At 40.8% G+C, this 17,425-nt stretch overlaps 1 protein-coding gene across 4 annotated transcripts in view; it reads right to left on the bottom strand.

The window, feature by feature from the left end:
* pex5la (peroxisomal biogenesis factor 5-like a) overlaps positions 1 to 17,425 on the bottom strand; it is a 61,119-nt gene that overhangs the window by 42,479 nt on the left and 1,215 nt on the right. The gene's annotated exons all lie outside the window — the stretch shown is intronic.

Here is a 17,425-nt window from a genome sequence, read left to right as displayed (position 1 = left end):
TGGAACAATAATGCACCTTTTCCACAGAGCAAGGATTTCTCCTTCCTACACTGAATATTTAAGAATATGACAACTTAAGAACTTCATGCATTCAGAGGTTTACCTGAGACACCCAAACAATGAATTAGCTTTTTAAAGCATTTTTCATACTAAGTAGATGAAAAAATGAGAATGCTAGTTCTTCTCTTTCTGAAAACACTGCACAATTGGCATAAGGAGAGTGAGGTTGTTCATGTCTCATATTAAAGCCATTAAGTGCCTTATCAAGTCTCATTGGTCTGATGTCCGTCCCTCTACAGCCAGTCATAGATCTCATCTAGTTCCATTATTAGATCATTACTCCTAAACATATTATCGATTTTATGCTTGTTCATTACTTTCTTAATTTCTGATCTCTTTATATCCCATTTCTCTGTCTCTGTGCTGTTATGATATAGTTTGTGTTTCTTTATTAGAAGGTCTTCAATATTCTTTGTGACTCATGGCTTGGCTGCAGTTTCAATTCTCTTGTACGAAAAACAGCTTCTTCACACAATAAAATATAGCCAGATACATCCATCAGTTCAGTGATGTCTGAACAAGAGAAAGTGACCAATTTGAGCAATCAAAATAACTCTGCAGATACTTAACAGCATCAACAGTCTACACACTTTGGCCTTTTTAGACTATATTTTCTTTATCTTTAAAAGGCTTCCTGTGCTTCCTGGACAGTTTATAAGCACTTTTACAGACCTATAACAAAGATCCAGGATGTTGTTTACCCTCTTTGAGCAAGTGATGTATTGCTGGAAACTGCTAGGAGCCTTTCTCATATTACAGTGATTAAAATCTCCTACTATAAAACTTGGGGCATCTGAGGAGAGAGTCTTTAGCTTGTGTATGACTCTGTAAATCATGTCAGTGTCACGTTTAGCACCGGCCTTTATATGAATATACATAGAGTGAAAATATTTGTGGAAACGTGCAGGGCCAACAGACGGACCAACACAGATAAGAGTTTAGTGTCCACCCATGGATATCCTCTCCCTGACAGACACATTATTGCTCCAGACTTGATTCATGTGCAGACAGATCCCTCCGCCCTGGGCCTTCCCTGTACCACATCTCTGTCCAAACCAACAGGTTCACTCCAGCCTCTTATCGCCATAGCAGAGTCAGTATCTACAGCCGTGAGCTAAGTTCCTGTAAGGCTGTAACATGCTTTTCTTTATCATCAGTCATATGTCACATCTGCTTGAAGTTGTAAGGATGACAGCTGGTAGCAGAATGCAGATGAGGTTCTGGCTTTATTCTAACTCCATCTCTTCCCCACACATGCTCTTTCTGGTCTTATATTTCCAGGTACGAGATATTAATGGCAAACTATCAGCATTGAGAAATTCAGTGCCTGGATCAATTGTATGAATTCTGTAGAAACAGCTCTGGATAGTCTGGATACTACTGAGTACTGAATAATAACCAATGACCACTGCAAGAAATTCTATTGTCTGTGCAATTTATTCACCAGTCTATAAAAGTGTTACTTGAAAAGTGCTGAATTTAATTTAAAAGACATTATCAAATTAAATAAAGCAAAAGTAAAACATTTACATACACCTGAACACAGCACCTGTTTCTGTTCACCACTTGTGCAGTGCTTTCTTTCTTTCTATCTTTCTTTCCTTCTTTCTTTCATTATTTTTTCTTCCTTGCTTTTTTCCCCACTGCTTTAATGCTATTCTTACTGCAGGAATGTGCTTAAGCCAACTGGAACATCACCAGACACAACACTGTGGATATTGGTCCTAATTTAACAGTATTTGGAAGTGTATCTGCTTAATGTCAGTAACATCTTCCACTTCCTTTCTCTTCCTGCCATCTGTTTGGTAAAACATTCAGACCGTATAGGCAGGGAGGCACCGATGGCAATGTATTTAAGTGAGTTTTTGAAAAAAATTAAAATTCATTCTTTAATGACCCCATCTCTGCTGAGTTATGAAAATACAAACCTACGAAGAACCCGGTTCCTATTTGAGCTATTTAAAATGTAAGATATGCAATGGCATTCACTCAAATGTAATGTGTGAGTCATTTCAGGAATAATAGAGACTTCTACAAAAGCAAAAACAGAAAATGAAATCAGTCAAAACGACATGGAAATCACCCCTGACATAAAATGGGACATTCTTGCCACTAGGAATAATTGCTGTTATTGTATTGGGCAAAGACATCTCACTGCAAGGGTTGTGAGAGGAAATTGAACTTGTCCATGGGAACAGCACCATCATGTTACAGTATAGTCACACCTCTCTCTGAGCACCAAAAAAAACCCTGATAAACCCCTTCTCACTGCTTTAATGCAAATCTGTTCGTACTCACTCCATATGTCTTCATATGCAGACCGATCTGCCTTTCTTTGGGTTTAGTCAATATACTCAGTCAACAGTATATTGCTAGTCCATGCCATAATGTAATGCTAGAGGGCTCCAGAAACAGAGCCTACACAAGAAAAAAAATGCATGATGGAAATTGGGAGAAATTCAAGTCATTGGATGCTTTTGTATTAATTACACTGTATATCCCCTTGACATATTTGGCAGGGTGGCCCATGCTGAAATGCAAATAATAAAAGCAGAGTTTGATTGCCTGTCATGCACTGCCTCAAAAATAGTCCTTAAGCCACTGGGCCCAGCCTTGACCCCTGCGAGGTTACCCGGCTGGCGGCACACGGCTTTGTCAGGGAGCCTGATGTCTTGATACAGCTGCTCTGTATCCAGCATCTGGGAAGGAGATTAGGCGAACAGAGTCCATTCACACAGATCGCAGCACAGGGACAGATCCCCGGTGAGCACTTTATCACCCATTTTCATGAACTGTACGTCAGGTTGCTTCGAAATCACCGGGCCACATTCACAGCTCAGACCGACAGCACCGCATTCAGTAGAATACCACTAGACAGGCTCATTACTGTGGCATCATATCCCTGCCAGTGTTCTGAACTCAGGGCCCAATCAGTAACCAATCAGTGTTTGGCTTTTGTCAAATACAATAGATTGCTTATTTATTGTCATGATTAATTTCTCATGTTAATTCACTCACATCTAGCTTAATTATAGTGATCTATTGAAATCTCAGTCCTGGCACGAAGGTTTGCTGAGCAACCTCAGATATTTCATAATTCATGGACAATTATGTGCATCGCAAATTATGATTGATTTAGTTGATTATAATTGATTTACTAAAAATGTACAATGCTAGATGTGTATACAGTCAGGACTCTGCGCTGTAAGCTTGAGGCATCCCCTCATGTGCAGTAGAGCAGATTTAGAACACCCATTGACCTGGCCAAGTCCATCGATTCAAAGGTATGGAGTTTGAAGATGGCTTACGGGGTTGCAGCACATGTCATGCCTGTTTCCAGTACTGAAACTGAATGGGATGTTTTCCTACGCTCCACTCTTTGCTTTACCCCTCGTTCACACCCATCCGTATCACCCCATCCACTCCATCACTCCTCAAGTGACAGATGCGCACAGCTTGACGTGATCTGTTCATCAGAGCGGCATTGTTCTAAGAGACTGGAGAAAAGAAAAAAAAACACACAAAGTGCTAGATGGCAATCAGTCTTCAGGGAGCTGGGGAAGGAGGAACAAACTCTCCAAGGAGTGAATGATGGTGCAGGGCGGAGCTAGGAGGCCGTGTGCTCACTCCTGTGCTTTTTGCAGGAGGGGCTGAGGGGAGAGAGCACACACTTACCGTGTAAATGTCAAACTGTAGGAGCTAATCACTGAAGCTTCTCTTGAAGGGTTCATCATGGAAGGCCGTTTTGTAAAACTATGGTTGTTCTGAAGAGACAGTGCTCCACTCATGATCAGAGAACTACTGTGGTCCTGATTGCAAGTCATAAAGAGACACCGGTAGTCATGCCAACTATCCTCATTTCCTCAGCAGAACCAACCGTTCGCATGTAACTTTACTTTGAACATTTTCAAATTTGAAATCAAAATTGATGATATACAAACAACTTTTACTCTAAAGATACACGAATAAGCATGTTTTTTATTAGCTTCATTGTAAGAGCATGTGAAATATGAAAGAAAGAACTACTGAACTGTTTCCAGTGTGGGTTGGGCTGGAGAGCTGTGATGTCCAGAATGACTGCGGCATGGCGTCCAGACTGTATGAATGTGGACGTAAGGAGCAGGTCAGACAGATGTGTGTTCATAGCGTAGTTCTGCAGAGTTTGTGCTGGTGCAAGTCACATTACTGAATGGAGTCAGGGGTGGTTCTGTATGGTTAGCCAGAGGGGAAGTGTGGCCTTTCTCCTTAGAGAAGAGTTTTATCTGACATAACAGCTCTAAAAAGAGCAGTGCAATAACCCAGTAGAAATAAGTGGGGGAAAAAAAAATCTTGAACAACAGAATACAATAACTATATTGTATATAACAATAGAATTCAATAACTATAATCTATAGAACAATAGAATACAATAACTATATTCTATAGAATAACAGAATACAATAACTATAACCTATAGAACAATAGTATATTGGCAGAAACAGAACAGGCAGAAAATTCTCCCTAAATTTAGCAATCAAGCCTTCAGTTTTCAGCTTTTCCGTAAAAATAACAGGCCTAGGAGATCCTTTCATTTTAAATTATCTGCCTGGTCTCAACTTTGTAATTAATGGGAAGATTACCCAGTGATACCAAGAAAGCAGACAGAGCCCGATAGACTGCAGAGATTTGGACAGGACAAATAAACGATACAGTGGGATGCTGATGTTTTCTTGCTACCCATGTTGCAGGTCCGTGGGAGTCCATGCCAAGATTGAGCATGTGACTGCCCTTTTCATAGCAGCTCCTACAACTACCAAAGAGACAGTGTGCCTGAGGGAGGGATATAAGCAGTGGGGTAGGCTATTGAAAGGGTGTCACGTCTGCTTCCTCCTCCCTCCTGTCAGTCATGTCTTTGTTTTGTTCTCCATGTGTTCATGTTTTGGTTTCCCCATGTGTTGCCCTGTCTCACCCCTGTCGTTTATAACTCTGCCCCCTCATCGTTGTATCCAGCTGTGTCCTGTTTGGTTTCTTTAAGTTCCTTTAAGTCCCTTAAGTCCTTTAAGCCCTGTGTTTGGTCTCTTGTTTGAACTGTCATTGTGTTTGTAAGTTATGGGCTTGATGTGTATCCTTAGTGGTTTGCTTATTTATGTATTTGTCTCTCTTTTGCTTCTATGTTTCCCAGATTCTTTCTTTAATGTATTAGTGTTTTCTCTGTCAGTATTATTTGGTTATCGTGGTTAGTGTTTGGTTTGTCTTTGTTTCCCGTCTATGTGCTTTGTGTAGTTCTGTTTGTTTTCTTATTAAATCCCCTGAATATCCACACTTGCATCCAGCCTCCAACTACCAACTATCTACCAACTACCCAATGTCACACAGGGAAGGCTTTTAGGCAAAAATCAAGGGTTTACACTGAATGTAGTGTGCCTGGTAGCAAATATTCTCTCCTGAAGCACAAGTAAGCTTTTAACATTCATTTAAACATTCCTTTAAATAAACTCATGAACTACAACGGTGTTTCAGTATTGTAACGTACTGTAAATGGTATCGTTCAGCGTCTGTCACAAACAGACTGCGTTTCATACAGGCCTGTTCCCTCCTGCCCAGTTTCATCCCCTCAAGAAATAGCAATAGCACAGAGCTGGCTGCACGTGCTACACAGCCTCTGGTGTCTGTTTGTGCCTATACTCCATAGGTATTATCTTCTGCCAACAAATCTTTGTGATGAGACTGCAGCTTCCTGCTCTACACACACAGTCAGAGAAGTCCTTAAGAGTCACGGGTGCTCTGCATGTGACACACCAAAGAAAATGTGTTTCTTCCACTTGAGTAAGGTCTAGGAAATGTATTTAAAGCCATCATTACAATGAAAGTTCACAAGAGTCATTAAAACAGTATATGTCCAGGAAGTAACTGGTTAAAACAGTGAAACAGATTCAGTGGTAAGAATATCCAGGAGCTATATATAAATTCTCTCAGATCTTTAAAAAAATGGGTGTTCTGTATCAGAGGACTCTCAGGTAGAGATTTATTGTGGTGTCTGCGTTAATTTGCTGAACGTGCACATTTGTAGAGTTAAATTGGTTTGGCACAGCAAACAAGCTGTTTCATCAGGAGAGACTCCAGAAGGAAAGCAGGCTTCTAGAACAAGGTACCCAGCAACTGAGAGAGCCATCTGGGGGCTATGACTGGACTAGTCCCACAATAACAGACTCAAACTGTGAGGTTAGGGGGACACATTCACAAGATAACACACACATTCTCTCTCTCTCTCTCTCTCTCTCTCTCTCTCTCTCTCTCTCTCTCTCTCTCTCTCTCTCTCTCACACACACACACACACACTCACACGTGCTGAGTATATGAGGACAGCTTGCAGAAACTTCATGTGCATCTTTCTATTATACCAGTCACCATTTCTCTATAGCTCTCTGTCTCTCTCTCAGACACATGCTCTCTCTCTCTCACACACACACACACACACACACACACACACACACACACACACACACACACACACACACACACACACACACATGCGTGCGCACATACACATACACACACGCAGGTGTACATTCTTGGTTGTCTGTAATCTAAATGATTCTCGGTGATTGATGGATGTGCAGGTGCCGGACTGCCTCGGTCCTCTCCCGGCTCTGAGGGGTGTGTGTGATTCTCTGTGCATTAGAGGCCAGTGAGAAATGGGATGCTTTATCAGACCAAAAATAGACGTGTGAGCTGTCGGCTGCCACGCTGGAAAACAGAGCACCCACCATGCCCTCAATAGCACCTACATTTGTTTTCCGGTTGCTTTCCCATAAGTGTTAGTGCCATGGCAGTGGGGCTCCAGCCTGCTGTGAGTCACTGTGTTTCCTCCACTGCCTCGGTGAAGGGAGGTCAGATAAGATGAATGGGAAGAAGCTTCACTGAATAAGCCCAGGGCACTCATGGGAATTTTTGTTGTATGCATTCAACTCTATAGACTTTGCTTTTTATTGAGCGAGAAATAATACACACCCCATGTTCAGTTATTCAGTTTCATTACTGGAGCATTAGCATCTGTAATGTGAGGAAATGTGGCAAACGTTTGCACAGCCCTTATCATCCTCATCCTCATTGGTCACTCTTCACTCACTTCCCTAACCACTGTTCTACAATTACTGGTTCCACACACACACACACACACACAAACACACCCACACACACACAACCATTGTCTTTACCCTTCAGCAACTGAGGTGGGCTTGGTACCCTTTGACCTACGATGCTACATGTCGTAGTTACCCCGGGTGCCCTCTTGAAGGTAGGACGGGGCTGTTCACACCTGCACCAGCTGATAACAGCACATGTGGCCTGGACAGGAACAGATGGGGTGGCTCTAGGGTTTGGGGCACAGCTGTGCTGCGGGAGGACACTGGGAGCCAGGGTGTATCCCCCATGGAGAACGTTCTGCTTCTGTACCCTTGAAGCTCTCTGGAGCTCTGGAGCTGCTCATGGAAATGACCCCAACCACCCCCCGATAGCACCAGGGTTGCTTCCTGCACTTCGGCCCTTGTTATAGCAGAGAAATGAGACAGACGTGTGCATATTTATGGAGCTGCAATTCCCCCTTGCCCAGTCTACTTAACAGCGAGAGGAGGTCAGCCGGCGTGGCTCTCCTCAGAGAGCCAGAGAAAGGAAGCAGATGATCAGCAATTCACAGATACAGAGGTGGATGCCAACAAAAGTTAATTTGGCCCTAGAAAAATGTCTGCCTGGCTATTGCATGTATGAACCTGAATGGGTTTTAACACTGATATCTGCCTAAAAGAAACAGACGTTGCTATGTGAAGCGCTTTGTGTTCTAAAGCTCATCTCCAAATGGATTTGAAGAAGCTTTGACTGCATCTTTGTTGTTACACAGTGACAAAGGTCTCCCTTTAAGACTCGCACTCATCCTCTTTCACAGTAAATTATCTGGATTGTTTATATCAAGATTCTCTCATCATGGCCTCTTTTTCTGCCATATATTACATAACAGTGCCTCGAGACCAATTATTATGTTGGTGTCGTAAATAAGCCCTTAAAAATTAATTTGCAAAATCAGAGCAGTCTTTGTTTGTTTTCCCCTCTGATCTCTGTGGAGTAGTTCAGAGAATGACTGTCTTCAGCCAATTTGTAATGGTAGAGGAAACGAGTCAGAGAGGGAAAGAGTTTTCACATCAACTCCGTAATATGAGATATGGATAATTATTAATAACGAAATTGGAATAACAAACTGACACATGTACACTCTCGTTTTCTCTGGTTTGGCCAGTAGGGGTTTGAGCTACCACAGCTGATCTGACAAAACAGATAATCAAGCTTCTTTGTTTTCCTGTCTGTTTGTTGCACAGTGTAATTGAATGTCCCTACTACTTACTTAGCTAATGGGTTTCATTCAGGAAATCGGCCTAAATACAGGGAATAAAAAATGCTCATTGTAAGGGTTCACTGTGAATTATTTCTATTAATTATATGTCAGGAATTATTGATAATAATAAGTCTAATAAATGGGGCACCTGACAAACATTACAAAATAGTCACAACAAAAGAGACACACTTGATGATTAACATGATGTAACCATGAGTCTGAAGGACTCCAATTGAATGGAGTACTTATCCCAGTGATTCAAGCTTCTGGAGCAAGAGGTGTGCACACACAGATAAAACATTATCAAAGTTTAATAAAAAAGCAATTGGAAATAAAAAAACAAGAATGATATATATAAAGGAATCAAAACAGGGTACACCAGTAAAGCTGAGATTCTGAGGGTATTTTGAGACAAGATTATTTGAAAAAAAAACAACTACAAAGAGTAGGACTAGTTTAACAGACAATGGCACCACTGTTGTTGTAAAGCCACGGTATTGAGACTACAATACCATGGCAACACTGGAGAAGACAAACAGGGGAAAAGCTTATATTTGTGTTTGGGACTGTCCTTGAGATTACAGAGTGGGAGTCTCCTGGCAGATGCAGTAATCACAGAAACACTGCCTGGTGCACTTATTCCAGACTGATGCATGCTGTCTCTTGATGAGCATTAGTTCAGCTGACTTTGAAGAGAGCTCAGCTGGGGAGTTTAGTTCTGGAACTGCTGATCAGAGACTAACATGTCTCCATTGCTGAATTCCACCGTGAAATGTGAGGTGTTGTGATTTATAGGGTTGTAGGATGGGCAATGTCCATCACGTCTCTTCTGGCCCCCATGGGCCTGTTCTTTGATAACATGATATTTCATTTTATGTCCTTATTTTGTAGCAGGTGTGTCACACATCATTGAAAATCATCTCATTTCAGGCAGGATTTCATATTCCATTAAAGAGGAAACTTCTTGTATATCTTGTATTTTTCACATACAATTCAGGAAACGGAATAGAGTATACCACACAATATCATTACACAAAATTATTAAATGCAGGAGACGCAATGATGCAAAGTGAATCTCAGATAGACTAGGAGGTTCAGCCATGCAACTTGAAGTGCACTTAAGTGCCTCTGCCAGCAGTCTCTGTCTGGCGGTGGTGCGTCCATGTGGCTTTTTGTTTATCTTATGCTTTTCTGGTGTAAGTCTTGTATGTTTTGGTTTGGTGCCACACCCCACACAGGTGGTATCTGATGAAACGTTATCCCATCAAGGATAGTGGGCAGTGTCATCATGGCCAGGGCATTGGGTGGTGCTGTGTTTACTGTTCCCTGTGCCTGGGTGGGTGTGGTGCACACTCCATCCGCTACCCTCCCCCCGCAGGATGGTGTAGCTGTGCACCGCGGATAGAGGTGTGCTGGTGTGGCCGTGATACCACAACTACCCACTGTGCCTCCACATGTCTGTTTGATGGTGGGTACTGTGACGCCGTCTCCCAGCCAGCAGTCTTGAATTGGCGGTGAGGCATCCAGGTGGCCTTTTGTTCATCGTGTGCTTTTCTATTGTGCTTTCCTGGTACATGTTGCTTTGTTTTGTGCCACGCCTCATATAGATGGAATGTTTCGAGTCTCATTCACCATGTCGCCTGTGTTCGTATGGCTGGTTTGCAGGTCAATAATGTTATGTTGGCTTTCTTTACTTGTAGTTTTTGTGCACGCTTGTGTTCAGTTTCGTATTAATGACCTCGGTTGGAGAATTGTATTTGCTTCAAGTTGAACCATTGACTGGCTGCCTGATGAAATAAAGCTGTCACTATCTGGAATGTTACAGTACTGTAAAGTAGAAGTGGCATTACAGGAGAACAATGTCAAATATGACATATTTCTGTAAAAAAATGCACTGAGATGAAAATTGCAATGACTGCTAGTTACCTGAAATGTTTTTGAGTCTGTGTGTGTGTGTGTATGTTTTATCCATGCAAACTCAGCCATATTGACTATGGTGGATTCAGCAGTATCCCAAATTGGAATGGTCAGATAGAAACACTCTAGACTAAGAAGATCCAGGAATGGGAACAAACTAGATTTGAGGCTCAGTGTGCTGGGACTGTCACCAGAGTCCTAATGACTTATGGCTGAGCAAGCGAGCAGCAACATGGCTAAACTTGACACTGTAAAGGTATTCATGGAATTTCATGCCACCAAAAATCAACCCCAGGGCCTCGTTCTCTGTTTGACTGCATTTCTGCTCTGCTTTTGTCAGCATTCTAGAAGCAACAGCAATGGCTCACTCACTTCAGACTTTCATTCTGCATGAACAGAACACTGTGACTCCTGCATGGCGACATAATTGCCAACTCCGGGTTTTAATGAACTAACACTTCCACTGACTAAGTGTGTCTTAACGTTATCAAATCCCAGTTGATATTTGTTTGATCACACCCATTTAGATTTTTTCTGTAACTTGATTGTTGTGGGTTTGATTATTGTGGACAAATTAAAACTAGACCTCCCCTAATAAGCTAGTTCAGTTACATTTGACTGATCAGCTGCTTTTTCAGTAGTCTCTGTACTCTCTCTTGGGTTGATACATGTATTTATAACATGTCCTACTACTCTAATTTAACCTTGAGATCATGAGAAGTACCTCTTCTATGTTTTTAAGATGGTGCTGTGAATTCCTACTAGTCATCACGATGGCATCTTAATTTCAATTCTCCCTCTGCATCTAGGTCCAGAGGAATCTGCTCCATTATCCTTTAGAAAATGGCAGGAACAATAGCAACCTCATATGGCCAATGAGTGGATGAATGTAACCCCTTAAATGGACCACTAGTCAGGCAGTCTTTAGAGATTTAATTCTTGTTTTTAGGTCTAAGATAAATGTAGATTAGAAAATGTTTTAGTTTCCTCTCGACTGCGTATGGACGTATGGGTGTAAGGGCGTATGGTACCTTGTCTGGAGTACAAAATTCTGGTACAGATTTTTTCCACTGCATACAGTTTTGCCTCAACCACCTTTAGCATCTCTGTCCCTGGTGTAAACATAGATGGCTATCTTACACACACACACACCATCCTGTTCACTCTGGACAAGCTACCCCGGTTTAGCTCCAACTTTCTGATACAGTCTCTACCCATCGAAACTGGGCTCCCTCCTTCAACTATTTCCAAGGTGATGGTGCTATTCCTATACTTCAACTTTGCTGTGAAATTATGCTTCAATTTCAGTGATTCTTTACTGTGGGTCTTTTGGTGACAATGGTGAATTTGCAGATCTAAACCAGTGTTTGTACAACCTCTCTGTTATTATAGAGACAGCTGTGTCATTGTTTACTTACATTTTTATTCAGACACCAATTACTGTGTTATGCACTAAGTATTTAACCCTAATACACAAAGGTTTAAGATCTCTACATGTCTCTAAGCATTGCAAACAATGTCCAACTGGTCACTTTGTTAATCATGGCCAGGCACTCCTTCCAACTGTAACTGGAGAGTGCTGCTGGTACTACTGGCCTTGAGTGGTGGAATAGTATTGGTGTTTCTTCTGACATTCGGACTCTTAGTTCACTTGATGTCCTTCTTCCCTGCTTCCCTAACGAGCTCTGGTGATGTCCTTTCTTCCTGCATTCTCTGCATTCCACTTCCTTGAATATGAAGTTGCCTTTGTTTCATATTTAGGTTTTGACATGTTTTTTTTTTCTTTCAACTGTGCAGGCTTTGAAAGCGTCTGAAAGTATCTATTAGTTTTAGTGACTTCAAAAGCCAGTCCCATTCAAATGTGAGAGCTATGGTTCAGACCTTTGTATGAGAGGACTTGAGCAAGCAGTCTCTCAGCTCTAAACCTTTTACACCATAAGGAAAATTATCACATAAGGATTCATCTAGACATTACTCAAAATGACATTTTACAACGTTATAAAATTACATCTCCATGCTGATTTCCTAAGCAATAAATAGTCTTGGGTACATAGAGCAATTGTAACAGGTCAACCAGGTCTTTATATGACTTTTCTGACAGTTTCGGTGGTGCAAATGTCCATTAGCAAACCATACATCTTCTTGCCCATCATAGTGCAAACTGTCTTCTCAACTTTCTCTTCTCATCCCCTGAATTAAGTTTATTTGCTTTGAAATACTATTCTAGTATTTTTCCTCTCTTTTCTTGAAGTGAAAACACTATTCTGTCTCTGGAAGAGAGGTCTTCACTCTGATATGGTGCCCCTTTGCCAGTAGATTTCATCAGGCAGAGGTGCCATATCATCTGGATGTTTGTTAGTTATGTTTTTGATAGATATGTCTATGTTTTAGTTGTGTACAACACTCCACTCAGGTAATGTGTGTTCATTTACTTCATTCACTACTATCACGTTATAATGTTGTTCATTTTATAGGCCGATGTTGGTCATTGAAATTCTGTTGCCTTTCTTGAGCTCTGGTTAATCAGATATTATGTTTGGTTTTGTTGTGTTTAATTAAACTCTTCAGTTGGAGACTCATGTTTGCTTCCTTCCTTTTCCAGCATGATCTTTGCCCGTGATACTCTCACTGAAACTGTCTCCATTTTCTCCACACTCTTCTTGTAAACTTTGTAGAAGCTCATGAATCTGTTATCTGTTATTCATTTTGATTGGTTGGATTGTGCATGCGAGTCAGTTCAGGAGCCGGATCTGTTCAGACTCATGTCAGATATAGATCACATTCAAAAGATCATTTGGACAGTCTAAAAAAAACTATCGTATTTACTCAGAAAATCCTATTTAGGCAACTTGTACCTGTTGAGTGGAGTGCTTTCATGAGTAACTAAAATTAGACTAGTGATTGATATGGTTGGCTGAAATTTCAAGATGCATGTATAATGTGAAACACTGTTCCATCGTGCATGTGGGTCAGTTCAGGCATACAATCTGTTCAGACTAATGAAAGATAGAGGCAACATTTAACAATCTACAATAACAAACAATCAACAACAAAAAATAGGATTTAAGCCACATTTACGTGCTGTGTGAACAAAGCCCATGTGACTTGAGACACTCCCTTTACCACTCAGACCTTCTCTGTCCTTACATATTCAATGCCTCAACACTTTCCTGAAGAACAGCCTAGGTGAATTCCATTGCTGTTATCAGGGAGACTGGATTGGAGAAGGCTGTGTTGACAGGGAGGGGAAATGAGGTCCAGCCTACTTTATGGACCAAGCTTAAAGCTCACATTGCATCGACATCAAAAATAAAACCTCTCTCCCCTTCGAATGAATTCTGAGTGCAATTAATTATACACCATCACTGATGGACACCTACATGTTCACATGTTCATTTCACACACCAAAATACATATGTAAAGTGAATTAAACAAAATGCTGACTCATCTCAGGGTGGATGAATAAAGAAAATTAGAACTGTTGCATGTATATGGTCCACATATTCCTCAAACACAACTTTGTTTCCTCATTTCATAACAACAGCTATTTTTAAGCCCTCCTGTTCAAACTATTATTTCATAAATTATTCAGTGCCCCTGTTGAAATGACATGGTAGAATTTCAACTAGTGTGACTCCACACACTCTCCCACACTTCTTTTACACACATTCCCACACTTACATTGTCTTACATCTGCTTTCAACCCCCCTACACTGTTCTAAATGTTTTAAACCCCCCCCCCCTGCACTGCTCTAAAGGTTTCCTGCTGATCAGATGCTGAGCAGCCTTGACTTCAATCTTTGCAGGGAAGTGGCCATGAGTCACGTGACACGTTCCTTTGCTGCCTTAATCAGCTTTTATTGCATAATAAACAACCCAAAACTTTTCCCCACACCTCTTTAGATTTTAGAGGTGAGTCAGCATTTTAGAAGTTTACAGTAAGAAATACAGCTAAAGGATGGTAGAAGCATATTCAGTGCAGTAATTATGCTCCCTGTCAAGAGAGAACACCTTGAGAGAGACAGATGGTCCATTGATTTTAATGCCTGAAATCCTGTCATCCACCTCTGTTTATTACACAGTTATCACCAGGATCAGTAATTAAATGTTCAAAAACAGCAAAGTGACATTTTGGTAATGTTTATTTTTCACTAATGTTACTGACGTATAAGAGAGAGGCAGCAAACATAATGCTGCTTATTACCTACTGATTAATACATAAATGTCTCCTGTAATTTCTGAATGCATATTGCATATTGTGTGCTCTCGTTTGTAATACAATCATAGATGTTTGTATAGGGTCTAAGAGCACTTAAACAGTGTCTCAGTAGCTATATACTATATCCACATACATACACTTGCAATTACAGCTGATATATACAATATGTAAATGATTTGTTAGCCCTATCAGTATAAAGCAGCAGACTACTCAACCACAGCTATGTCCGTTCAGGGAGTGTCCAGCACAGAGATTGGCTGATTTTTTAGAAGTCCTTAAGAGCTCCATCAGCATCAATGTCCAGAAACTTTATGATGCATATCTGTCTATAAAAGACACTATGAAGCATATCTGTCTCTCTATCAAATACATTTCCGGCTGTTTTTGTTCAGTCCCTTTTATAAGGCGACACCTCCAGATGGACTGTGGCTCTTCTTCCCAGCGTGTGCTACTTGCTCCATCACTTTCATAGCTGGGCAGTTAAAGCCAACATCAAAGAGCCAGTTGACCCCGTGCCTGCTAGCCTACTGGAATGGTCCCCATGCCTTCCAGGGTCTTGGAGCACACCTCCTGCATGCCAGACTATCAGAGCACAGGGTCCTGTTTTGCACATTCAAACCGTCACGTAGAGGCAAACAACACTACAAAGGCTTGAGAGGACTGTATTCTCAGCACATCCAGAAAATTCAGAGTGAAAGTTTTTAAGCAGAGGTGCCACCTGAGGTTGTTGTCAGCCAACAACAAACAATATTAGTTCCTCTTTTAGTTCCAGTTTAAATATAAATACGTAGTCAGCACGATCTGATGGCACAGCAGATGTTCAGGTAACAACCCTTTAGCACAAGATTCCTTTCAAACAGAATGACTTTGCATCCAGTCAAGATGAGCAAACGTCTACTGAGAAGGAAAATAACTTGTGGAAAAGGCTTCAGAAAAAGCCAGAAAGACATAACTGGAATGCTGTCAAGAAAATCAACCTTGAGCAATATGAAAGGATATGTTCAGTCTAAGCATTGAATAACTGGTTCGGTGGTCTTCAATATAGAAAACAACTTGTGGAAATCATTAAAGGCAGATGCTTGAAAAGATGAGTTGGCCTGTAGTTTGTATTGGCAAAGACAACTGAATGCTCGAACTGAATGCGTTTCAAATACATAAACTGATATTTCAGGAACAGAGATAAGTTTAGGAACATGACATAAATAGCTGATTATTTGCTTGTGCTAATTAGGCTAAATATAAGGCATTAGCAAATAAGACACTTTCTGGTGATTTTTTTATATAGCTTTATCTCTGCCAGACAGTTTGAAACATGGCACTGATGCCCAGATAGAAACAGGCAGATTACCGACACAAATAACTACTCTCTGACCACCCATGATGGCCACCGTGACCTGTCTCAGCCAACGTAGAGTACTGTTTTGGCGTAAAATATAATGTCTTTATACCCTAATGCCTATATAATTGCAATAAGCAGTGATCATCATATATTTACTCAGTATACAATAAGCTGCATACAGATGTTAATCTATAAAACCAGATTAAGTCAATACTAATTTTTTAAAGCCCCCGTGTTCCAGTGAAAGTTTGTTTTGATGGGATTACTGTACTTGGATTTTTACTAAGCATTGCTCCTCTCTGATTTATATGAGTTTAGTGTGTACACATTCCTACAATACATTTCCATTGCTGGTTAGTTATAATCCATGGGAGTTTCTGTTATTACATACTATAGCAGCATTGGTCCATACTGTTTAAAACATGGTGCCTTTGAGTCCAGGATGCCGATAGATAGTCAATCGTTATTGGAACATTGTACCACCGTGCACATGCCACATTCATGCCAAGTAAACACTAAGGCTGACTAGAAATGAACGTTTCCCAGGGGCACTGAGACCAATGGCCAATCTCAACTGTGATAAGCAGATACCTAGAGATGGCTTCTAAGAGGAATGAGCCATCACTGTCAAGATAAGTGCATCTGTTCAGAAACGAGGATCTGTGGATACACCCATGAAGAACAGATACAGAGTCTGATGTTGATGGAGAGAACATTTCCTCCTGCCTCTCCACCTGATCCCATTCTCTCTTACTTTCCACTGACTGAAACGAAAGACGCTAACATGGTCAGTGAAGTTATGAATAGGTTCATATGACACACCGGTAGGTCTTGGATGACTTCCATGCACCTGCCAACTGGTTTTTGTGTCTTTGAATTGCAGACCAGCTGTACCAGCTGAATGATAATGCATTTTTTATTGCATCACGTCTATAATTCTGCACACCAGTGCAAAGTAAAACTATTTTAGAGTTCCGTAGTTAGTCCCTGTTGGGAACTTGATCTGGTGTTAGTCAGATTTGTTTTACTGCATTTCTATAAGAAATTCTTTATTTATTTTTATTATATTAAATGCTATTTATGAAACACTAGCCTTTACTTTAATCAATGATCCACAGCAATGGAAGCTTACAGGTCTCTTTAGAGAATTCTTATTGTTGCTTTTGGTTGTTTCATTGAGCTTAAACGAATGCATACAGTTTAAGGAATATTGTTTATAAATGTAATCTAGTAAGTTGTTATTTGTCTATTTCACAAATGATTACAATTTTTAAGTTGTTTATACTGCAGTTACCAGGAGTTATAATTTATCATGATACACGAAAATCTTGCAGACGGGTTAGAACGCACAAAAGTCGCAAACGTAAAGACGCACCCACTACCTAAAACTCACCTTACACCAAACACAGACAGAGCAAATATAACTCTTATACGCCACCATGCTATGAAACTCTTAAAAGTTTTTAAATAACCCGAAACTGCTTTCAATTAATCGAAATACAAGACACTAAAAGAGTTGCCGAGG

The sequence above is a fragment of the Brachyhypopomus gauderio genome, chromosome 8, assembly GCF_052324685.1.
Source record: "Brachyhypopomus gauderio isolate BG-103 chromosome 8, BGAUD_0.2, whole genome shotgun sequence".
Lineage (NCBI taxonomy): Eukaryota > Metazoa > Chordata > Actinopteri > Gymnotiformes > Hypopomidae > Brachyhypopomus > Brachyhypopomus gauderio.
This window is presented reverse-complemented; position numbering and strand designations above follow the sequence as displayed.